The following is a 27,300-nucleotide window of genomic DNA, read 5'->3' on the forward strand; positions in this document are numbered from 1 at the left end:
TATGGTCAGAAACTACCAAAATACGCTAACGACTTATGGCGTTTATTTGGCTAAATCGGTTTTAAAACGGAAAATTGTCAATTAATTTAGCTCTAATTTTCCGTTTCAATTCTGGATATGTTGGCAAACTTGTCTTGTGTCAAACTAAGCAATTCAAACATGTCAGATAAGGAAACAAAATACTGTGGATAAAGTTATAAAGAATTGAATTTCATTGTTAATTAATAGCATTAACAAATGATTAATTAGCATTAATTAACATTAATGTTATTAATAATGTTTTGTTAATTAATAACAGTTAGGTTATTCATTGGTAAAAAGGTTCAAAGGTTCAAAAGATTCATTGGTATAAAAGGTTTTTCTTAACTGTTCACTCAAAAATACATCACCGTTCAACATCTCATCTACTTCCGGAGAGCTCTCGTAACTGTATGGGTTATACAGGGCAAAGAAAGGACATCATTATTAACTTTTGCTTCATTTAATTACTTTAACAGTTAATTTAATAACTTTAATAATTTATTTACTTATTTTATTTATTTGTTTTATATGTTTATCTGTTTTACTTATTCTTACATTTCGTCGGTATATCACCAAAATTTAACCAAAATTATAGTGTAAAGCCCTAGATCAAAATATAATTAAACATTTTAAGATCTTGATTTCGAAGACTTTATCATTTTTAATTTGCGTAAAAATGTGAATGGCTGGCTTAATATTTATTTGAACATCAAGAAAATAGGCGTTTGAACGATTTAGAACTGGCTGTCTTATTTTACCTATTACTGACACAGTCACTTTTGGCAGTGTGTTCAAGATTTATTTATTCATTTGGTAATTAAATTTCCGACTACCAGATATCAGACTAAGAATATGGCATAATTGCTTTTGTAAACCTATATTGTTAAAAAATTTAAAGAATTTTGAACAATATTATTATTGAAATTTGCTGCAATTTTTTCTGATACAAAATCGATCATCAGTATCATAATTCTAAATATCCTCAATGGTTGATGGATCCTGGGTTAGAGTTCCCTTTTCGTCAGGCTAACTCTGGGAGGTTTTCCTCTACATATAAATTAAATGCGGGTTAGTTCCACCAAAATTTCCTCCTCGAAGGAAACATTTCTCGCAATACTTGATCCAGGAACCCTTGTCTTTTGGATTAGATTAAAAATTACCAAGTTTCGGAGTTGAGCAATGGCAGTCGTAAACCCAAAATCGCGTCACTTATTCAACAACAATTATAAAATAAAATAATTTAGCGTGCGTTATAATCCTACAATTTGCAACTGATGTACGATGTAGTCCATAAAATTAATGTTTTTAACAAATTATTAAAAAAAAAATTGGTGAAAATCTAATTTTTTGAAATAAATATTTTTTACAAAAGAAAATTATTTATTGTAATACAACTACACCAAAATATATATTTGAAACCCAATTAAAATAATCACTTTTAATTTAATAATAGATGATTAAAACTAACAAAAGAAAACGTTAATAATTATTTTAAATCATTACTTCCTGAATTATTATAATATTCATAAAAATAAGGAATTAAAAATAATAAATATACCATTTTTTAAATTTAAAAGAGGGCTATTCGATTCTGCTTATCCAAATGCAAAAACTTGTAAAGATATTTGAATAAAACAGAAAACAAAAAGAATTTGATTGGTTTTCTTTAATTTCGAAGCCATTCTTATTTTCCTGTTGTTTAGAAATAATTAAATTCCAAATAAATAAGGAAAGGGATGAATTACATCACCCGAAATGGAGTTATAAATTTCACGAAATATAAGCCTGTTAAAGCGAGCAGAGCATTATTTAGAGAACATAGTTGTTTAAATAGTAAAGAGCATATATATTTTATTCACGGTTAAGCCCGTTACGATTCCGACGCAATTTCATCTGCAATCCAATTTCCCTTTCGGCTTCCAATAATCCAATTACCAGACAGAGAAGTGATAATCTCCAACTCTAACTCATGGGATAAAAGTTCCTAATTATTATCACGCGTGTGTGTTTTCATGCAATGATTGGTCCTCTCCTTCCTTTTAAAGATCAGAAGAGTTCTTACTCTGAGAATTCAGATTGGATAAATAATGAGCTAATTGTGGCGTCTTTATCGCTTTCACGTGCATTTCCTCTTCAGTTTCTGAGAAAACTTTCAAGAAAGATGTTTAGGAAAAAGTTGATGCCTTAAGCTTGTTAAATTGGCTTTAAATGACTAAGAATTGCGGAATTATCTATAGCAACTGCGTGAATTATGCTGGCCATTGTCTAATACTTGGGACAGTTTTATTTCATTTGAAGATCTTTTCGAATTAAATTTAGCAATACATAATTTTGACCATCTATGTACTTAATCAGGAACCTCGTTCTAGTAATTATACATTCACAGAACATAGATGAAAGAAAACATGCATTATCAAGCAATAGAATTCATATCACATGGTCCCGCAGTGGACTTGATCGTAAAAACACGGTTCCCAGTAGAACACTGTAATCAATCATCACTGGCTGCAGTCAGTAAGCGGGTGGGTGACCACTTTCATCACCCTGCGTAGGGACCGAATATGTGCAGTATCGGAACTTTTTAAACTGTTCAACCATAAAGTGCTCGACTTTACACGCAAGTCGTCGGATTCTTAAAGCAGGGGAGTCATTCCCTCATCAGAGGATCAAAATTGCGATGGCATGTCTTCGGATCATTCTCAGGGATGTTTCCCAGACCGTCGCCAATAGCCCATTGCGCAGCTCCAGTGCAACGTAAATAAAGTACCTACATACCTACCATCATATCACATGAATTTAGTACGCTAAACAAGCAGAAGGAAATTGAAACAGATACTACTTAAGCGAATACATGCATAAGCAAATAATAGAGTTCATATTGGTTTATTAACCATGAACTCATAAATTTAGTACGCAAAAGAATATAAAGGTCATCGAACCAGATACTAAATGAACTGACACATTCAAAACATAAATGAACGAATTCATACATAATCTAACAACATAGTTCATATTGATTGATTAACCATTACAACATAAATTTAGTACGCTAAAGAAGGTGAAGGAAATCCAACCAAATACCACATGAATTGAATCAGAATATTACGTTCATTGGAAAATTTCATTTATTCATATTTACTGCTAACGCATTAAAGGTCACTTACAGAAAACATTCTAAGTGTTGTTAGAGCAAATCGCTTAGAAACATAAGAGAAGGATGCCGCAACAAATTGATGTTGTGGTATCCTTCTCTTGTGTTGAAGGGAATAGAGGAAATATTGAGGTGTCAATATTGGAACTTAAACTCACCTGTAATTGGAACTCGCCCTCTAAACTATAATACGCACCCAACTGCGAGAAACTAAGTGGCTTTATTATGTGGGCCTAATTGTTGCGGTAAAATTCTGGTTGTTTAACCGTATTAGGTGAAAGCAGTAAACACGCGGTTTTTTTCACAGTTAACAGTTTGAATACCATCCTATTTATGGTTATTTGACTGTTTTGTTTGAATATGGTAGAATAACAACTAAACAAATTATTATTCAACCATTTTTTCCCAGAAATTTCTAACAGTGTATTGGTGAGATTATAAACATAGTAATAGAAATCATATTCGCTCAAGTACTTTATTTGTTAGTATATTAGCATATAAGTATTATAAGTATTAATATTATACGTACAATAATCTATTCTCGAAAGCATTGTGAAATTGTTTAGCAATGTAGGTGAACCTCATACCCTAACATTTCAAATCAAGGGATGAAACTTGGTATGATTACTCAGTAAATTATATTTATGCCGCATCGCGTAGGTATTAAGTAACAAAGGGAATGATAATTCTCATTTATTCAATACCTAGGACAATATATTTATATCTTGCATGTATTCAAGACTAAACAAACTATATATTGATCTTAAACGAACTACTATTACATGTACTCGACTGTTAAAGTATTAATAGCAGACATGAAGACACAAACACCTTGCTGTACCCCTAGTCTTATCCCGTGCCATCCTGGAATGTGGCAGGGCACAGTTTATACCTCAATTATAACTTTTAAAGATTTTATCTCTTATATCGTTTTTTAAAAGTTATAAGCTTATCGTGGTTAAATTAAGTATTTTGTCTTACAAAATTACAGTTATTTAAATGGTGTAAAAGTTTGTATAGCTTAAAAATCAAGTCAGTTGAAGCGATGTAATAAATACTTTAACCTAGGTTTTTTTTTCCTGATTTCTCTCAGTTTGTTTTCTGAATACTTGTTCAGTCATAGTTTTTTTTACCAACCTCAAAAGTCATGTGTCTGCTTTTTATTAGGAAGCACTAAGCTCTTACTGACTCGTTCTTGTGTCATTGATGGTGGAATCTTGCAATCAAAATGACTGTCACTTACTCACACATACGAGTGCACTAAACTTAATTGGATCTCTGTTAGGAATACAATCCTAGTTTCAGTCATCTCTGACAGCAAAAGCTAGAATTTATATCATCCAATAGTATTTGTTAACAATCAAAATTTAGACCGCTTTCCCACTTGTTGGAAGGCTAAACTTTAACTGGAGTTCTTAGCTTGATTCCTTTATAAGTTATGATTGTCTCATAAATGAGTTAAGCTAATCGTGCAGCAAATAAAAATACGATCACTTCCCGGTCAAAACAAACTAGAAGACAATAAACTACAAAAAAAGCAAAATAAAATCCAAAATTGAAAATTATGTTTTACAAGTAAACTAAAAAGTTTAAATAATTTTATTTTGTCATAATTCTTGAACTTCAATCAAAACCAAGAAATCTCCTGCGTTTTTTAGATGTGATAATTATCTTTTTTTTCCTTTTAGGCATAAGAAAGACAAAAATATTTTATTCTTTTTTAAGTATTTAAAAACTTCGTTTTTAACTTTTTATTATATTCTAATTATTATCAGTTTTATTTTTTAATTTTTACACAAAGCTTTTTCGAAATAATTTACAATTTTGAGTCGATATAATTTTAATGTTTACATTAATATTCATTGTTTTTTCCTTTATTTCTATTTCAAAGGTTTCTTACAACTTAATTCTTGAAAACTCTTGCTTTATTTACTCAATTTTTCCAATATTTATTTATTTCTCCTAGAAACAGTTACGTAATTGTTAGAAAAGTTCTGTGTCAAGCACCATGGCACACTTTTTTCTATGTTATTTCTCCAAAGTAGTGGTTGTAGATGGAAGAGAAGAACTCTTTGCCCTCAAAATAATTCAGTGCACCATTAAAAGCACAATCAAGAACCCGGTAATTCTTTTCCCTTACTTTCCACCAACTCCCAATTAAAAGAGAAGTTGCTTTGGGTCTTGTACACCGAAAGGGATTAAGACTTTTCCTCAATCAAGGAACAGGATTTGGGAAAAAGATCCCAACTACTTACTTTTATCTCTTTGCGTTTTACTCTCCGCTACAAAAATACAGGATTCATTACATATTTAATTTTTATCTTTATTTTTTTTAATTGATAAAAAGAGTTGTTTCAGTTTATATTGTTTATGTTCAGTTTTTATTAGAATAATTAATTTTATTCTTTTAAATTTAAAAGTAAGAAATTTTATAAATCATATAAGATATTAAAACAAAATGCATTTCAGTGTTTACCGTAACGGTATAAAAAGCTGAAATTGTATACAATTTTTGACGTCTTTGGAACAAGTATGAAATTATGGATTGGTGGATGTAACTTTCAAAGAAAAATTATTTTTATGCAAATATTATTTTTTTCGCTTTCTTTTCTTTAAACAATATTACTGAGTTGAAAACTTGAGAAAAAATAATATTTCTTTTATTCAAAAATTTTCTTTTATGTAACACTTTTTGTTACTGTTTTGTCTAGTAAAAAATATACAATTAAAAGTTACAATGAACGAAAGACTTGCCAATACCCATACATCTCCGCCGTATTGTTCTCCCAGTCAATTTGATTATTGTTAATGAAAAAAACTAAACTCAGTGTCACTACAGCCAATAGAGGACCAAGCCCTACTGTGCCCATCTCAGTTTTCTTGACCTTGGGCTCTGGGATGCAGGACCAGATGTTCCGATCAGGTGGTCAGCCGAACGCGGTACCCCTAGTGTTTAGTTCCCATGCGTGCTTGATACCAATTTATTGACCCACTGAAGGAATGCAAGGCTGAGTCAACCTTGCCCGGCCAGAGGATCGAACCCAGGACCTGTGGCATGGGAGCGCGAGGAGCTGCAACTTAGCCAACGGGCGTACTATTGCTAATAATGAGAGCAAATAACTAAAAAAACATGCCTACTTTACTCAAATAAATGAATAAAATATAAGTAGATTTGTACCCATAAATTGCTTTCAAATACTACTAATAAAGTTTAAGCATCATAATTAATAATATGAATGCGAAATATTCATTAAACTAAAAATAAGAAATAATCATTCTTCATAGTTTTTGTGACATTTTGCCCCGTGACAATGCTATATATCTACATTTGTTAAAAAATGTTAATTGTAGCATTTATAAATGATTTGTGATTCTTTTTCTCGATAATTTTCAATTTTTCGGGCCAGTTTTTTGACTAATTACAAGCAAAATTGCGAATAGAATACAGGAAACGTTTAGTAAAAACAGTGAAGTTTTGACCAAAAAACTGAAAATGGTTATCCTGGATCGACGTCTAGATCACCGGATATAGAATCGCGTTACCGGATACAAATCTTTATAAGAAAGAATGAGTATGAAATAATCGTTTCATTTAAAAGTAAACCTGGATAATTTAGCTATCGACTTATCTTTAAATGTGATATATAACGGATAGCTTTTTGCAATGTAGGGAAAATTGTGTTATTTTATATCAACAATTTTTCAATTGTGTTGATATAAAATAACACAATTTTTCAATTGTGTTATTTTATATCAACAGATCTTCAATATTTTATTTCTAAATAATTACTTTAAAAGGAATTTTCACAGTCATAAAATGCATAAAAAATCTTTCTAAACTTGAATTTTATCATGAGAAAGAAGATCTTTAAGAAAAGTTTTGTAGGAATTGAAGTTTTCACCAAAAATTGTCTTAGAAACACATTCTTGAATAATTTGAAGATTTTCATTTTTTCAACTCTTAAATTTTTTAAATACTTTTTCAAAATCTCACATCGTATAAATTGTAATATATTTTAGCACTTCAGATTGTGTCTTTAATTTTCGCAATTTTTTCGACATTCAAAAAAATTTTTTCAGTTATTGTAATGACAATTATCATTAGAAAACAAAATGTTACTAAAAACGCAAATTTAGCGTCAACGTGTCAAAGTAATAAATCTTGTTTTTCTCTAACTACAATATATGTTTACATCATTGTTGTCTACGAAATAGTTTATTTACCATTATAATAAAATCAATAAATTCGAAAATATTGAGTATTTTAAAATTTGACCAAAAGATTCTACATCGAATTTTCTGCCTATGATTAGAGGGCTCAAAAGGATAAAAATTTAGTAACTTAGAAGAAGTCTTTGAAATCCACGTTTTGAGAGTAAAAACCACGAAGAACTTTGTCAAGCTTAAAAGCAGCAAATAAAGATAGTAAGAAAAAAATATTTGAGAATTACATATTTTACCCAAAAAGTTTTTTTTAATTTTTATTTTAAGTGTATTTCGAAGGTGCAGCATTGCAAAATCTACAATGACGTAAAACCGATTCCTAGATGTGATCAAAGATGACAGGTGAGTCTTTGATGACTGATTTGACGACATGAATTCCTCAAGACGACTAAGATTTTTAACGACGTAATCCACACTCCTCTAGAATCTAAATAAGAATTAGTTTTTCGTAATTTTATTTTCTTCAACGTGTTTTGTGATCCCATAATGGACGGTAAGTTTGCTTCTTTTTTGATTTTTCCATTAGCTCCCTAAGCATGCAGGTCGCATTTTTCAACAAACTGTATATCAAATACTACACTTAGATTATTGCATCTGATCTTAGATGATTACTGTTTTTAAAGAGCAATAAAATCAGAAGTCTTTTATCATTTAGTTTTTAATGCTTGATTCAAAAGCAAGATAATGTTTTGAAGTACTGATTTATATAATATAATTTTGCAATGACATAAAAAAATTTTTTTAAAAAGATCACGATTTTCTCAGAATTTTTATTTGGATGCACATTCATTTATGAGCTTCTAAGCAACGATATATTTCATTTATTGTATTTTTCAGTTTTATCATTTAACGTGTCATAGTTGTAAAATCTGTAAATTTATCTTTTCGCAGGGGACATAGATTTGTTCACGCAAGAAGCAGAATCTGAAAACAGGAAGTATATATTTCATCCAGACAATATCAAACTCTTCTCTAACTTTCAAACTTGTTATCAAATTCACCAGGCTCCTTTTTTTTTCTTTTTTTCCATTCAAAAGTTTCCAAACCTTTCATAGTTCCATGGCTTATTTATCTAGCATAAATACAAAAACGAAAGCAATTTTATCTGAATATTTTGAGTTCCTTCCGACAACGTGAATCAAAAAATAAGTTATTGGTGTACCTCCTTTTGATTTTATTTCGAAAAACTTAAATTTCGCAGACGATGAAACTAAAAAAGGTAAATAAGAAGAATAGCGGCAAGACATTCTAAAATAGGGCAATATCATCCTTAGTATTTGCAATGATATATCAATACGTATATTAATATATAGTGCATTTATATTAGTTATTATTATTATCAGTAGTAGTTGTTTGTAGACACGACTAAATGTACTGAATTTTATAGCTATTTATAACTATTATCATCATTACTCTAAGCAGTTTTATATCAAAAATTTTAACTACACTAAATTTAACCAATGTTATTACAGTCAATATTATTAGTAGGAATAGCATGGTAATGAGTTTTAATTTACTGAAAAATTATAATTTTTATCTTTATTAAGAGTATTTGTGCATTAAAACTTTTAAAATACTGAATCTGTCCAAAAAATATTCCAGCCACTGAAATTAGAAGTAATAGTATGTTATTATGTTTCAGTATTGTGAATTTAGACAATTATTATTTTCATCATTATTAACATCGGCAATATACTTATACATTTTATTGTTTTGTTAACCAATTATTATTATCAATATTTTTAACTGTAGTAGTGCTTTTAACTGTAGCGTAATAGTGAACGATTTAGTAGCATACAAATTATTAGCATTATGATTTGATATGGTTGTAATACATCTTAAAGTACTACGTTTATATAATTATTAGTATAATTAGAGTTGGCATGTTAATACGTTAATATGTGATGCACTTAATCATTTATTATTATAATTATTTTCTGTAGTAATAATGTATTAATACGTTTTAGTATTCTGAATTTATAATTATTATTAATGATAATCCTAAAAGCAGTAGTTTTTAAAACATTTAGCCATTTGCATTTATCAATATTATTAGTAGTAGTATGTTAATACGTTTCACTTTAAATAATTTAACTGATTATAACTACTATAAATTAATAAAATAGAAATTATAATGATATCACTGTTCCTATTTTTAATTAACTTCCTACAGATACTTATAAAATATTATTAAATTGTTATTTTTATTAATGTATTTACTTTAAGTATATTAATAATGTTTTTTATATGTATATATGCAAAATTCTTTGATTTCCTAACAGTTTTAATGATGTTCATAGTTATTCAACCATTATATTTATTAACAATCAATAATATTAAAATTAGTCCTCAAAAAATATGTTGAAATTCAACGACAGCTATTCATAAACTTTTATGTCAACAGAAAACTTCTTAGCATCGCCGTAGGGACAGTTACGTTTATACCTTGATCGGAACTGGAAGATTTCATTACTACGAGCAATTTTGAAACTTTGGAAATTAACATAGGATTTCATTAATCAGTGACCGTAAAATGATAAAAGAAAAGATATCAAAATTTCCGGGATGAAATATGGTACTTATTTGAAAGACTATGATAATGCAAGTGCATTTTGTTCATGAGATTTAGCTACAGATTACGTATTTTTTAATCAACTCATATTTTTCGTTTCATTTGTTTTAATTTCGTTCACTAGTTTTAGCTGCAGAATACTGTGAATATAATTTTAACCCACTTTTTTCAAATTCAACTTGAAATTTTGATTTATTTACATTTTTTTGTATTCATTTATTTCATTAGTTTTAGCTGCCGATTACTAGAAAATAGACTTCATTGGAAATAGGTTTCATAGGTTTCATTTCAGGCAACAGTTTCAGTTTCGGAATGTAAATTTGAACTTATTCATCACTTGATCGTTTTTTTTCATTTTGTTCCATAGGTTTAGGTTCTGAGCACTGAAAAATAATTTTGAACCTTTTTTCTTATAAAATTAACAAAAAATATTTTTATTTCGTTTATTAGTTTTAGCAGCAGGTAACAGGTAAAATTATTTTCTTTCACTCTTACTCAATACTTGCATAAGTTTCATTTCGCCCACCAGTTCTCACGTCTGAATGCTAGAAACATACTATCAACAATTCAACTTCATAAATTTTATTTGATTTTTTTTTCATTTAGATTCTTAGGAATCTTAAACCATTTTCTTTTTCCAAATTTAAAAAAACAATTATTCTCATTATGATTATTGCTCTTAACAGCAGATTACTAGAAAAAAATTTTAAGTTACTTTTATTCATTTCTTGCATGTAATAGATTTCATTCTGTGCACCAGTTTCAACTTCTACATGCTGAAAATTTAATTTTAAAATTCTCCTTCTTCACTTGACACTTGATTTTCTTTTATTTCATTCCTTAGGTTTAGCGTCAGAATACTGGAAAAATAATTTTAAGCCAGTTTTTTTTTTCAAATTTTACAAAACATTTTTGTTTGTTTCGCTCATTAGTTTTAACGCAGATTACTCGAAAAGCAATTTTCTGTCACTCATATTCATTTCTCACATGTTACAGATTCATGTGCATTTCGTGAACCAGTTTCAGCTTCTGAATGCTGGAAATGTAATTCTAAAATTCTCCTTCATTACTTGATTGTTTTAAATTTCGTTCCTTAGGTTTAGCTTCAGAGCACTGTAAAAATTATTTTACACAAGTTATTTTTAAGTATTACAGAAACTTTTTATTTTCACTTCGTCCATTACTTTTACCTGCAGATAGCTAGAAAAATTATTTTTAATCACTTTTATGCCTTTCTCGATTTCAATAGGCTTCATTTCAAGCACTAAATTTAGCTTATAAAAACTGGAAAAGTAATTTAGCCTTCCTCATCACCTGATTCATTTTTCATTTCGTTTCTTAGGTTTGACTTTAAGACACTGAAAAATAATTTTAAATAATTTTTTTTTACAAATTTGAAAGAAATTTCTTAATTTCATTTCGATCATTAGCTTGAACAGCAGGTAACTAGAAAAATTATTTTCAAACACGCTTACTCTTTTATCACATGTAATTGGTTTCTTTTAGCGCACCAGTTAGAGCTTCTGAATGTTGGAAAAGAAGTCATTTTAAAATTCTCCTTCCTCACACGTTTATTTTCTTTTTCATTTCGCTCCCTTGGTTTAGCTTCAGGAGACTAGAAAAAACATTTAAACTATTTTTTTACAAATTTAACAAAACATTTTTATTTTCGTTCATAGGTTTTTTCTGCAGATTACTATAAAAATTATTTTCAATCACGCTTACTCTTTCATTACATGAAATAAATATAATTTCCCTAGGTTTTGAACTCAGGTTTTGAATTTTGCAAAGTAATTTTAAACCATTTTTTCACAAATTTCACTTGATATTTATTTCCTTTCTTCCATAAATTTCAGCCTCCGATTTTTAGAAAAATAAATTTTAGTGTCCATATCGCAAGCTTTATATTAAGTTTTTTTTTTACTTTCATTACTTTAAGATATAGAATTCACCATAGAATTTTTTTAAAACTTTTAATTTAAAATTCTTAAACCAATACTCTTTCAAATATTTAAAATTTATGTAACCATATTTACTGGAATAAATTAATAATCTCATTACTCAAAATTAGGGTTGAGAATTTCCTTGCGAGAACTATTTTTCTTTTCATTTCAAATCTCAAATAAACTTTACCTTCAAAAAGTTTTTTTTATTTTTATTATTAAAACTTTTTTTATTTTATTTCGAGGAACAAGTCTTTATTGGAAGAAAACTCCATTCTTTAGGAGGGCAAATAAATTTTGCTAACTTTTGTAGAAAGTGAATCGTGATTCCAAAGTTCGTTTCTCTTGAGAGACCAAATATTATATTAAACTCTATTTGTTCCGAAAACCATTTATGAAGATGGGATCAATGCCTATAGATCACATTCTGGTGAAATAAAATAAATAAATATTTCGTTCAATACGTGAGATTGTTTGACAAGTTTGGCAATTTCACATTTCCATTTTAAAATAAAGCGAGACATATTTCTTTTTTGAAAAATTTAATACAGTAAGGAAAATGTTGGAGCTTTAAAATGCATATAAATTATTTCAAATCAGAAAACTGCTTGTTTCTATTTAGAATTTGAGAAATTAATACTGTAAAAAGTCATGCACTATAAAAATTAAAAATCGATTTCAATTAAAGTTACAGTTTTAAAATATTTTGCGTAGAGTTTCTTTGAAAAATGTAGTCGTTTTGGAATAGTTTTTGAAGATATTATTCATTTCTAAATTTCATTATTTGTGAAGTCATTTTCCTTTCAAAATGAGTACAGAAAATTCACATTTACGAAAAAAAAAAAAACAAATCAAGATTAGATTTTATTAGTTAGAAATTATTGTAAGAAATTACATTTTACAGGGTCCTTTGCCTCCATTTCCAAATATATAATCAAAATAGATAAAAATCAATTTTCAAATGTTAAATATTACAGAAGCGTAGAAAATACCGAAAGATCGGCAACAATCTTCCTTTGAAACTTTTATGATAAGTGAGTAAAGTAAAGCCACTGCTCATCTTAAGGAAATATCCATTATTTGGCTGTTTATCAAAAATCGGGATGAAACCAATTATATTCATTGTATTATTCATATGAATTATTTAACGAAGAATAAAATTTAACGGATGTTACATATTACAGTAATGTTAGTCTTAAATGATCATTGAAATCATTAATGTCCCATTAAATAATATTTTATTTGCTGCTGTTGGAGTCTATTTAAAAAAATAACGATTTTTGTTCCAAGTATTTTTTAAGAAAAAAAAGATCAAGGAATATTTTTGAAAAAGGATAACAGTATTAAATATAAATTTAAGAGCTAAATAACATAAAAATAAAAACCTTTTAATGTTTATTATTCCAGTATATAATCCATGACTGTCTTAATATTAGAAAAGTAAAAGAGTTAAAAATGAAGAAAAAAATTTAAAAGTAACATTAAGCTATTAGAAAGTATATAATTAAATAGAAATGAGTTATACTGTGTTTTCCGTAGAAATCACAAACAAGTTTTTCTAAAGCTTTTATGCATTTTCAGATAAATTTCATAGCATCAATTAAACCTGAAAGTATGGACCTAAAAATTAATTTGTTTTTGTATCACGGCTTCATTATTTATATAGTTGCCTAACGCGATCATCTCGCACGTCCTTAAAATATAAATTACTAGTGCGAGGTCCAGCTGTTTTAAGCAAACAACTATTTGGTAAGTTCACCGAACTACAATGTAGCAAAATGTTTACATACTTTTTAGGGTTGTTTACATTGATTTGAATGAATAACGTACAGATCTTATTTTATTTATATATATATATATATATATATATATATATATATATATATATATATATATATATATATATATATATATATATATATATATATATATATATATATATATATATATATATATATATATATATATATATATATATATATATATCATATAAATAAATATCTAACTTGAAAGTTGAACAGTTTTTCCTGAACTTTTTGTTTAATCTGATCATTGATATAACTCGGTTATCACGCCTTCCGCACCAAATTACTTTTCACCGTCTATCGAAATTGGGTAGAGATGAATATAATCAATGTTTAAAAAAAATGAAAAAAATCAAAAGATTTTGAGAACAAAAGAAAAGCAAATAAAATCCACATTCACCGTTTTTCTTCTGTTCTATATCTGTTCTTAGGAAGAGATAACTTCTCCAATCCTAAGACGCAATAAATAAATAAATCTCGCTTTCTGCAATATCCAAAAGAGTGGAGGGAAAAAATATAAAAAAAAGTGTTTTTCCTTTTAGAGAAAGTTAGAAGTTTGAAATTAGGTTCGTCAAAGTGTTCCTTTACGTCTTCAAAGTTCTTTTTCGTTTTTTTTCTTCTCGTTCGTTTTTGTTAACCCCCACTCCTTTTTTGATCTTCCATTTGAGAGCTTTCATCGAGGTGGGAGGAGAAAAATAAAAAAAAAAATATATTGGAACACGTGAGATTGCTGGATGTGATGATTTTAACTCGACCTCAACTGTAGTTTGCTTTGTTTTTTTCTTAAAAAAAGAATTCGTTTTTGCAAAGATAGAAGAAAATTTATCTTTGAAAGTGCACTAATCGTATTTCCAAATTTCAGTAACAACTCAGTAATGTTAAACTGAAATTAAAATAAATATATTTTTTTTACGAGCTGAAGTATAATATAGTTCAAGCATGTATTATACTTTTTAATATTTAATTACGAAAAGTAAATAAGTACAATATTTCTTGCATATTCTATGTACAGAATAAGTTTTAAAAAATAGCTTTCTAAAAAACTAAACTCAACGGCTCGACAGCCCAAGAGAGCAAAGGCCTACTGTGCCCATTTCAGTTTTCTTGACCTTGGGGTCTGGGGTGCAGGAGCAGATGTCCCGCTCAGGTGGTCAGCCGAACGCGGAACCCCCAGTGTTTAGTTCCCAAGCAGGCTTGGTACTCATTTATCGACCCACTGAAGGGATGAAAGGCTGAGTCAACCTTGCCCGGACCAAAGATCGAACCAGGGACCTGCGGCATGAGAGCGCAAAGCGCTACCGCTCAGCCACTGGGCGTCAAAAATAGCTTTCTAAATAAGCTGAAGATATGTTTATTGACTTTATTAATGTGAAAACTTGAAAATTTTGTACAAGAATTTTTAAACAAAGGTGTAAGATACGCGTAACATACGTACATTACATACAATAGCTCACATGCATATTAAAATAGGATATTTAATCCTTAAAAAAAATTAATAGTTTTCAAAAATAAAGAAAAAACACAACTAGCTTGATACGTTATCATTTTATGCTTTATTAATTGGTAGTTTTAAAGAAAATTTTTATTTAATTTTGCTTCAATTTTTTCGGACGTTTTTCAGGTGACGTTGAAATTTGTTAAAAGGAAAATGCGGGAATTTAAATAAAAGCCAAACAAATTTCAAATTTACGCATGTTAGCACAAACAGTGCTTCATCAGGGGACAAATTGCCACACTAATTTTGCTTAAATATCAATAAATTTACTGCATATCAAATAAACATATCAAATGAATTTACTGCATTGTTAAATCTAAACATTCAAAACTAATGAAACTTCTTTTTAATGTTTCAAAAAAATAATAATAATAACATTTGCTTAATAAAGACCCCGAAGAATATTTTTTCATATTGATTGAATAATTATCGTAATTTTTTTTTCAGAAAACAGATAGAGCAAGAAATACAATGGACAATAAAAGAAAATGAGCAAAAATTGTTGACATTAGTGGCGAATGCGTGTTGTCAACCACTGAGTAAAGGCAAATTCAAATATGACGGATTGGATGCTAGGACTTATGTTTTTGACTTAAAATTATATTTTCAAACAATTTATCATTAACATTTTTAAGAACGTCTTTTTTGCAAAGAAGTTCACCCCGCAGTTAAAAAGCAAGAAATCCTTTTTACAATTTAGAACAATACAGTTCTGCATATTCCAATTAAATATTTGTTTTTCTTTAATATATGTGTTACCGGTAATGTATGAAATGCAGGTATTCTATAGAATTCTTGAGCATTGAATATAATATCGGGCATTTTTAGGGCAAGTATGAAAGATGAGAACTATTACAAACGTTCAATAAGCACTGTATATAAAAACTTTGTATTCTTAAGAATGACTAACGTTATTTAGGCAAAGTAGGAAAAAAATGTCCTGATAAAGTTTTTACATAAATGACGTACATCCCTCAAAAATAGAATTGTAATTTTGAAAAAATAATGCGAGTGCAATTAAAAACATTTTGAGAAAAACCTAATAAAAAATTAAAGTTGCACGAACCAAAATTATATCTTTCTTATTAAAGGAAATAGAATTTTCATATAAACAACAGAAATTTAAATAAACCTACTTGTTGTCACATGGTAGGTGCTTGAATGACATTTCATTACATTTAAAACAAATCGCAGATGTATTTTATACTTTTCCGGTTAGTCATTAGGTATTCTACAAAATGCCTAGGGAATGTGAGAAATATGAATCTTTTCATACATTGCCGAATAGTTCATGGAATCATATGCAACCCCTAAGCAGTCGATAAAATGCTTAGGTATTCAAACTTTGTAGGTAACATGGATAAATGGAGAAATAGGATCACGGAATCCGATTTTTTTAATGCATCTCTCCACAAATTCTTCAAAACATGTTTTTTGTTTTCGAAGAGAAAATGCTTAAAAAACTTTGAAGACAAACGTAATATTTAAGAAAATTAGACAAATTTTATTTGGACGTGGAATGAACGAAAAGAAGAAATAAAATCAAGCTGAATTAAGACATGGAAGTTAATCAATATGCATCCATCCACATAAACTTATCCACATGGTTATAGGAAGTAAGCTACTGTAAAAATTAGGTAGTATGAGTGATAATGTCTTGGAAATCAAACTCTCGTTTTTGACGATTCGTCAATACTTGAGCAGCATTTCGTTAATTTTGAGATTCATTTTAGCACAAAATCACAGGAGGTGGGATGAAATACAATGCATAAAAAATATATAAATAAATAACCTTAAATCGAAACCTTATCGTAGTGCATCGGGCGAGATTGTTCTCTGGAATTACGAAAATATAAAGAAGACTAGACGATGAAAAACTAAGTGATGACCGGTCTATATTGTAATCGAGGAGTTGGCCTCATACCAGGAAGATCCTGGGTTCAAATCCCGATTCGGGCATGGGGTTAATTACCTCTCTATGTTCCCTCTTTTCTTCTCGAAGTGACTTAGACTCGAAGTGACATTGATCTACCTATATGGTGCCCACGATAAAATGATTTTTATAAAAATTAGAGCATTGGGTACAGCGAGTTATTTTATTTATTTATTTATTTTTTTGGAAAAAATATAATGAAAAAAATTTTTTTTCATTTGACGAAAAAAATTTTGTCACTTTGACGATTTTTTTTTCTGAACATATACAAGGAAATGGTATCAACAAAAACGAAGCAAGTTGCGTGATATTTGAGTATCAATTATTTAGTGTGCATAGACTGTTTTGCTAAGGCTTTTACAACAATGCTTGTATTTCTGATAAGCTATTAAATTTCTTTTCATAAATCTAATCTAGAATGAGAAATGAGGAGGTGGAAGCTTATTATTTATTAAACCGTACTTAGTTTATTATATGATTTAATAAAAAAATTATTTATTATTTATTTACTTATTTACTTCTTTGTTTTCTGTTGTATGAAATTTTTAACAGATCTTAGATACCTTCGTATCACTATTTTCAAATCAGCAAAAAATTTATCACAACATTTATGCGATTACTCTGTAATGGATTAAGTTTTTAAATTTGTACATTACAAGAAAAAATTTATTTAAAGTCTCGTTTCAAAAACAAAAACGTAGTTTTAGCAGCGAAACTAATTTCAGATTTAAAAATTCCTACGTCAGAATTTGTCAAGATCAAGTATTTGTATGAATTAAACAAAAATATTTTCTTTAATGTAATTATTTAAATTATTACTTTCTCTTGATTTAAACGGAGGTTGATTTGCAAAACAAGCTAGATTTGCGTTTGTTCCCTCGTAACATTTAATAAAGATTTTAAATTCCTCTACCAATGAATTGTCTCTTTTGAAAATATTATAAATTTTATAAATTTAATAAATTGCATAAATCATCTGAAAAAAGAGTGATATAAACAATAAAAAACATTTGAATATATTATAAATTTTAGAATGATTTGACATTTCAACAAAATTTAAATATATACTAACACTTTCTCGTAAATTTAAATTTACTTACAGAAATAGCAATTTACTGTTACCTAAATAACGATATTTCGTTTTATTCAATAGTTCTAAAATAAAAATTTTAAAAAAAGCTGGAAAGAACGGAATATTTTTTGCAAAATAATTATTGACTATTTAAACTACTTACTGAACTCTAATGAAAAGTCCTGATTACCTCTTTCCAGTACCATTAGCTTTCCTTTAATGCTCATGATTAAATCGTGCACTAACACGGTGTTTTTCCCAGTAATTGACCGAATTTTCTGTGGTGAAAATTGTTTATGTAAATGTCATATTGCATTTTATACAGATGTTCGGTGGTTTTTAGTATGGGTTATAATGAAGCGTTCGTTCTTAACTTTTCTATTTCATTGGGGGAAACTTGTTCACCCTACATTTTCCTCCAAAGTATTATATATATTTTGTTTACCTTATATAGATTTAGAAGTTGTGCTCATTATCTACATTTAATTCTTCAATATATCGAAAAAATAAGTATTAATCTAAAGCATATTTAGCTGAGAAAATAACATATATAGTGCGGAAAAAGAATAAACGTACCACCCATAGTAACTTTTGATACAATGGACGGATTTTCACGTTCTAGGACTCAATCGGAATGGTAAAAGGGGGCAATCTCAAACTAATTAATTAGAGAAGACCATACTTTAAAATGAAAGATCAGACACAAAAACGTAATTTCTCTGACTAAGCATGCCTTTTTTCGACAGATCTGAATTTCATACCTCCAAAAGTTAAAGCTCGGCAATTTTTACAGAACCCGTTTAGTAAAGATTTTGCAAACATTAACAATAAAATATAGTTTTATAATAAACGATAAAATTAGGGAAATGTGGTAAAATTTAGTAATTTTTTCAAGATACTCTAGAACAAGGCATAAAAACCATTTATTAGGGTAAATTTACTTTTCAGGTTTACATCTATTTTAGAAAATGTGTGGTAACAAAAACTATAATTTCTAAAACCAGAATTTTGGTAAACCGTTACCATAAGAATTGTAAAATTGTCAAAATAATGGTTTGAACAACGTATATTTTGGTTCTTAATTGTAATGATGATTTTTTTTCACCATAAAGGTCATTACCATAAAGTATAGTAAATTTACGAGAATTTTTTCCCCGTATACTGTGCTAAGTAAATATGAAATTTGGAGAACGCAAAGATGCCGCAGATTAGCCTAAAGCATCTAACTCAAATAAAGTATACATTGTTAGAAAATTTGCTAGTGAACCAAAATTACCACATAAGCTAGAACATTTTATGAATATTTGCTTACCGAAGTTTTTAAACAAATTTTTTTATAAAGAAACACATTAAAACATTTAAAATTAACTTGGTGATTGTAAGAAATCATTACAAAAATACAAACTATTACTTAATAGTGCGTAGTCCTATTATTATATATAATAAATTATTACATCGTTTTAAAAAATATTATTGTTCACAAAACTAAAAAAATACTTACAAAAATGCAAACTATTACTTAATAGTGCATGATTCTATATTTAATAAATATTATTTTCAAAAAAAATAATAATTGATTACAAAAATGCCAACTATTACATAATAGCTCATGGTTCTATATTTAAAAAATATTATTTTTATAAAAAACTAAAAAAGTACAATAGGATTTAAAGAAATAAGAGTTTTGAAAACGTTATTGTTTTTTGATTAATTCCCAGGTTTTACTCTAAAAATTAAAACTATTTTCTTATTAAAATTCCACTTTCTAAACTATTTGAGATCTTTTTTTAACAAGAGTCAAAACAAAATGGTAAAATATCTATCCAAAGTTTAAAATGGCGATAAAAGAGATTTTTCCTAGCCTAGACAAATAACACATAAAACATGAATGTAATCATTATAGCCGTTTTAACAAAATCATTCGAACCCTTTTCACTCCATGCGAATGAAGTTGTAAAATGATTTTGTTTACGTCTGCCTGTCAGTCTGGAGCGTATTTTTCAAAGAGAAAAGAAAACTTCAACTTCAAACTGTCTTTTTCATTTCACTCAACACATTTAATGCGGAAGATTTCCTGGATATGCGAGCAATTTATTTATTTTACTCACAAAAGGGATAAAAACAATAGCTGACGGAACACTTTCGTATCTTCGAAAGAGCTCTTTCGTTAAAGCACATGTCTTCCATCTGGATCTTCTTAGAAGCCTTGTGATACTTGTGAAAGGATTGATCCCTTGAATCCAAAGTCTAACATAATTGTTAGATTTAATGTTAATCCAGGTGTTAATATTTTTGAATTTAGGAAATTGTTTGTCAAGATTGATTTCTTGGTTATTACGTGTTAAGATGACTTTCAAGACATATCCTCGAAATTGTTGATTCGAATGATAATCCAATACCAGGAAAGAATTATAAATTGAATTTTAAATAATGTCAAAAGAAATGTCTATCGACGATACTTAACACTAAACACTATTGGAATTGCGACGAGTGTTATTACTAATAATGTCGCTTTCTGAGATCTTTATTTCGTGTAAAAAATTTGAAAATCTGTCGTTTTTGATATCGAAATTCAAGATGCATTTTTTCTTGCAGCTCAAAAACCATTTATTTTAGAAAATCAAATTACAATATGTGTAGAAAAATTAACTGGGTGTACAGTGAGGGTGTACTGATCGTTAAGACACGGTTCCCAACAGATCACCGAAGTCAAGCATCACTGGCTACGGTCAGTGTGCTGGTGGGTGACCACTTGGATCAGTCTGCGTAGGGACCGAGGGTGTGCGGTATGGGTCCTCGTTAAACTGTTCTACCGTAAAGTGCTCGACTTCGCGTGCAGGTCGTCGGGCTACCGAAGCAGGGGTGCCATCCCCCCTGCAGAGGATCAAAATTGTGATGGCATATATTCGAATCACACTCAGGGGTGCTTCCCAGACCGTCGCCAATAGCCCATCGTGCAGCTCTAGGGCGACCTAAATTAATTACTACTACTGAATAACTTCGAATGCTAATTTAATAGTAATCTAATAATATTAATAATCGAATATTCATGTTCAAAAACTCAATCTTAATGGTTCAAGAGAGTGACCTCAAATATGTTAATCAATTAATGCAGAAGATATTCTAAGTAATGAAATTAGAAGCAAAAACATACTTTCTCAAAATCAACATACATTTCTTTGATGGATTCGCTTTTTTGACACCCAAAATATAAAGGACAGCCGCATTCTAGGAAATATGGTCCCAAAAGATTTTTTCATGAGAGCTGTACGAAGTTTGAACCCCTTAATGTTAATTTTACTTTTTGCGTATTTCCCCATATCTCGAGAACTGTTTAAGCGAATTGAAACGCTTTACGCAAAATTATAAAATTTGTTTTTCCAAAGATAATTCCATACAAAAAATAAAAATAACTTTTAGTAAATATTTATTACTTTTCATTAATTTATTTTGTAATTTTTGAAAAAATATTGAATGGTAAATAAGTTCTCTTATTATTTTAAAGAATGCAATTTTGTATGGCTTAGAAAATCCTGAGCGTAATCGGTCGGATAGTTCCTGAGAAATCGAATTTTAAAGAAATCGTGTTTTTAAAATTGAATTTCTTAAGTACTATTTCACCGAATTTGATCAGATTTTGTATTTTGCCCTGTAAAATTACATTCTTTCAATGATGCAAAAATTGTGCACCATGTAATTCAAAATTTGTTTCCCTATATACTAAAAAATTTGACTAAAATGCTAAAACGTAATAAACATTTACTAAAAGTTAACATGGAATTATCTTGGGATAAATGATTTTTATAACTTTGGGCAAAGTTTTAAATTCTCTTAAATAGTTTTCGAGATTCGGGGAAATACGCAAAAGGCAAAATTATCTCTAAGGGGTCATTGTGACCACATTTTCCAAATGGTGACTACCCCTTATATTTCCGTCCCCTTATAAATCCGAATCCGTCTTTAAAAGGTATATTTGCTCAGGGAAAGTACTTTTTTTTAGGATTTCGTAACTTAAAATGCACTAATCTGCGGTTATCCCCTATTTTTGGGGCATCAATAATCTAAATCCGTCGAAAAGAGGATTTATTTATTCAGAGAATGATTGTTTTTGTGTCTGATTTCGTAACTTAAAATATCATCTGCACTAATTAGATCTCACCACGAACCATTATGATTGATTTTTAGAACGTGGAGATTTGATTATTTGATCAAAAGTTATTCAAGATGATCCACTTATTTTTTTTTTGCTCTCTGTGCAATTGAATAACAAAAATACTATTTGAAAGCTGGTTCGAGAACTATTATCTGTTGAACTTGTTGAACGAAATACAAACTGCAGAATTGAAATTTGACAGGCTAAATGATATTTTCATTTGTAAGCGTCACACAAGTTCTGTAAAAAAATTCCTTCACGAAAGCTAATTTACGCCTACGCTTGAGACAGGAATTCCCCTTTCTTCCGGGTTTGGTTCAAAATTACAAGTTTGCAATAATAATAGTTGCAATAATAATAGCAAACAATAATAGTCGTAAACTCAAATTTGGGTCAGATGTTCAACACCGGTTATAAAATTAAAAAAATAAATAATTTGGTGTATTTGTTAAATTTTAAAACTACCTACTTAACTTACTTAAGTAATACAGTCTGGAACAGTCTTTTTTTAAGGACAAATATCATATTACAACGAATTAGAGGAAGAAATAGAAATGCAATTAAATATTATGAAAAAATAGAATATTTATGCAACATTGTGTGCAAATATTCTATTTCTAATTAATTTTTGTTTTCATTTACTTTTTTTTATCAAATATTGGTGCTATATTAAAGTATTTAAATAAAAATATATACTTTTCTTTCTCAGTACCGGTGATAATTGTAAGCAAGAAATGTGACAGAACATGAAAAATTACATTTCAAGCACCTAAAAAATAGTGAACCCTAATTAGAGAACATAACGTAGAACAGATGTAGGGATAAATAATATGTTACGTTGTTATAATTTTCATTCTAAAATTGCGGTAAAGTAACCGGCAGCTATCTGTCCATTCAATTAACCATAAAGTTTAAGGTTAAGAACATTTTTACCTTTATGGTTTTGAGACCGTTTACAACTAGTACGATTTAAAAATCATACATACAAAACTTTAATATTTTTAACCATTTGCAACTAGCCTGGTTTCAAAACCGCAAAAGGGAAATATAACTGGACAGTGAAGCTAGGAAATTAAACAGGATAATTGAGCAATGCCCATTACTTTTCATTAAATAATGAACATTGAAGTTAGGTTACTATTGAATATTGATTTATTAAATGAACCTTGAAGCGTGGTTTAATTAGTTTATCCAGTTGTATCACCAATCACGAAAGATAGAAAATATTAGTGGTCAGAAGCATTATGATGCAGCCATCGATGTCTGAATAAAAGTTCCGTGTTCTTGCAGCCCAGGGTCAGACATTGAGAATTTCAGGACACTGAAAATTTTTCATGTGTTTAAGGGAATAGAGAAAATATTGCGTTGCCAACGCTGGGAAGAGATTGCCATGAGATTCACAGATTAGTCATCTCGGATATAGTCCCGCAGAGGACTGATCGTTAAGACACGGTTCCCAACAGATCACGGAAGTCAAGCATCACTGGCTGCGGTCAGTGTGCGGGTGGGTGACCACTTGGATCAGTCTGCGTAGGGACCGAGGATGTGCGGTATTGGTCCTTGTTAAACTGTTCCACCGTAAAGTGCTCGACTTCACGTGCAGGTCGTCGGACTACCGAAGTGTCGGACTACCGAAGTCGGACTACCGAATTCCGTCTGTTAAACCACATTAAGTAAAAGTTATTAAACGGTTTTTCTCACAGTTAACAGTTTAAATACCATCTTATTTATGGTTATTAGACTGTTTTGTCTAAATTTGGAATAATAACATTTAAATAAATTGTTATTTGACCTTTTTCCAGAGAAATTTATAACAGTGTAGAAAGAGTTAGAGGAATAAATGAAAATAGATTTAATAAAAAGAAACAGAATATTTATGTAACGTTGTTTCATTTACTTCTATTATAAAATGTGGGTGCTGTATCATAATGTTTATGTAAAAAATATGCTTCTTTTGCTTAGTAACGGTCAAAATTATGAACAAGAAGTTTGACAGAATATGAAAAATTAAATTTCATACTTGTCTTGATCACAATATGCCGTAATAATTATCAGATAATATTTTCAGTCAAAGAAATCAAAGCATTTTATCAGTAAAAAAAAAAAAATCGAAAATATTTACTACGTATGTAGCGTACAAGAAGCAAAAAATGTGACTAACCTCGATTAAAGAAATCGGTCTTTCAACCTCATTAGTCTTCGACACCTGCTCGCTAATTATGATAAATATTGTTAATTACTTTTATTAAGAAAGAAAAATGTTCGCACCATCGAGGTTAGTAAGTAGGAAAAGAAACCCAAAAATCATATAAAAAATAAAATGATCGCGGTTTGCGTTTAAATCGTTAATGGAATTTAACGATTTTCTTTTTGTCGCATTAAATTCAATTAAACATTCTTGAGTAAGGAATTTTTCTTACATACACAGAGCGAAAAAATATGAGAACAAGCAAAAAATCGCCAATTCTAGAAATCTCATTTACGAATTCGTAGACAAAATTCTGAAGTATAAATAAAAGCAAAATAATTTTTTGTGTGATTTTTTAATAATTAAATTAAAATTTCCAAATATAAACCTGTTTAAATCCAAATGATATTAGGAAAGAGTATAAGGTCATTGTATTTTCCTCCCTAATTATTGAAATTTTTGAAAATATTTTGAAATCATTAAATACTTTTTAACATATTTTCATTGATGTTAATTTTTGTTAATTCCTTATATTGAAGCAAAATTTCATTTCTTTTAACTGCAATAAGATTTCGAATTAATAAAACATTTTCGTCATATATTTGATAGTTTCATGACGAAATGATTCCTAAAATTAACTAAATACTCTTCAAGGATTGTTAAATAATCAAAAGTGAAAGTTTTAGTTTTTAGAGTGCACTGCACAATCAAAAGAAAACGACTAATAATAAGATTACATGTGCCTCATTTAAGATACAGTATCTAATCTTGTTATAAAAATTTTTAAAAAAAGCCTTGTTATTTTAACAAAAAGTCCTCATATCATTGTGGTTGGGGCAAGCTGCTGGTAGAACTCATAAAAAGAGTCAAAACTGGGATTCAAACCTAGGTCACTTCTTTCTGAGTAACCTGAGCCACTGAAGCTCTAGTTTTTATTATGAATAAAAAAATTTAACAGTCTTTACTACAAATAAACTTTATTGTCAAAGTGCTACTGACTGGATTAATATGTTTCTTGGGATATAATTTTTATGTAAGTTAGGTTGCCTGATATTTTTTTAAGAATGGGTCACTATAGCTTTAAATGTTTTCACACTTAAATATGATTTTAATAAAATTTTTAAGATAAAGACAGTTAAAGGCTTTAATTCATAATAAAAGCTAGAGCCTTAATACCTCAGGGTACTCAAAATGAGGGGGTCTAGGTTCGAATCCCATCTTTGACTGTTCGTGTGAATTCTAACTGCACCTCGCCCCAACCACAATGCTGATATAGACACTTTTTCTTAAGATAACAAGGCTTTTCGATCAAATTTTTATAACAAGATAGAAGTCTTGAATGAGGTACATGTAATCAACTTCTTTATTTGTCGGTTTCTTTTGTTTGTGCCGTGAGCTCTTAGAAATAAAATTTTCCCTTTTGTTTATTTAGCAAATTATTGAGCAGTATTTCGTTAATTAAAATCATTTCGTGACGAAATAGCGTGATTTGTGACGAAACGTAAACTCTGAAGACGATGTGAATATCTGGCGAAAATGTTTTCTCAATTCAAAACCTCATCGAAGTGCATTGTAGGAGATTGTTAACTATAATTACAAAACTAAAATGAAGACTAGAAGATCAAAGTTAAAGTGACGAAGTAAATTGCCTAGTCTATATGATGGTCAATGAGTTAGCCTAGTTCTATGAAGATCCGTGGTTTGAAACTTGCTGCGAACCGGGATATAACTTATCTATTTGTCCTTTCGTTAAAGTGACTTATAGTAAAGTTATATACATTAGACACCACAAGGTTTTTTTTTTCTTTTGGAAAAATGGAATGGCGAAATATTTCATTAATTTTGACGAAATTCGTTTCCTTGAAGAAGTAACGATAGTTCTTTCGTCACTTTGACGATATTTTTGCTTGAAGCATATACCAGGAAACGGTTTCGTCAAAATCGAGGAAAGTTTCGTGATATTTGAGCATCTATTTCTTATAGTGTGAGTTAATCTAAATCAAAATCAAATTTTAATCAAAAATTGGAATGTTTTAAAAGAATCTGTATCAATTACACTAAATTGAGATTAAATGCATCAATTTTTTGCAAATATAATCAATATCCATTAGAGTAACAACTTTTTCTAGTTCTATCCAAAGAAATCATATGAAAAGTAAATAAAATGGTGCATTTTACAAGAGAAATTGATATATTTCAATATCACAAAAAGAAATTAGGTATTTAATTAAATTACCAATTTCCTGTACCCTTAACAATGAGCTTGAAAGTTGATGAAGTCATTACAGTAAAAAACAGAACTAAATTCATCATTAACAATGTGACAGCCTTCTGTGATTTGTGGAAAGATATTTCATCACACGACTTGATTAACAAAGATAATCGAAATTTAAAAAAAACTCGTTTTCTATATTCAAAATAGAAAACGTTCAGTTATTTCACTCAGCCACATAATCGAATGAATTCCAATAATCACTGCACGCAGATTTGTTAAAGATAGAATGATTTAATTCTCTTTTATTATTTATTTTCAATTAATAAAACTAACGTTTTTCTGCAATTTTTTTAAGAGAAAATAAATGAGATCATAAAAAAAATCCTTTAAATGGAAAAAATAAGAATTTAAATCAATAAAGTACTTAGGTATGTTTCATGATATGATTCATTATCATTACAAAATACTATGCAACATGTATAAACGTTTAACATTTTAACTTTTTTTTTTCATTTCTAAGAACTGAAG

Source organism: Parasteatoda tepidariorum, chromosome 1, assembly GCF_982258835.1.
Source record: "Parasteatoda tepidariorum strain Cologne lab strain chromosome 1, Ptep-v5.0, whole genome shotgun sequence".
In the NCBI taxonomy this organism is placed as follows: Eukaryota; Metazoa; Arthropoda; class Arachnida; order Araneae; family Theridiidae; genus Parasteatoda; species Parasteatoda tepidariorum.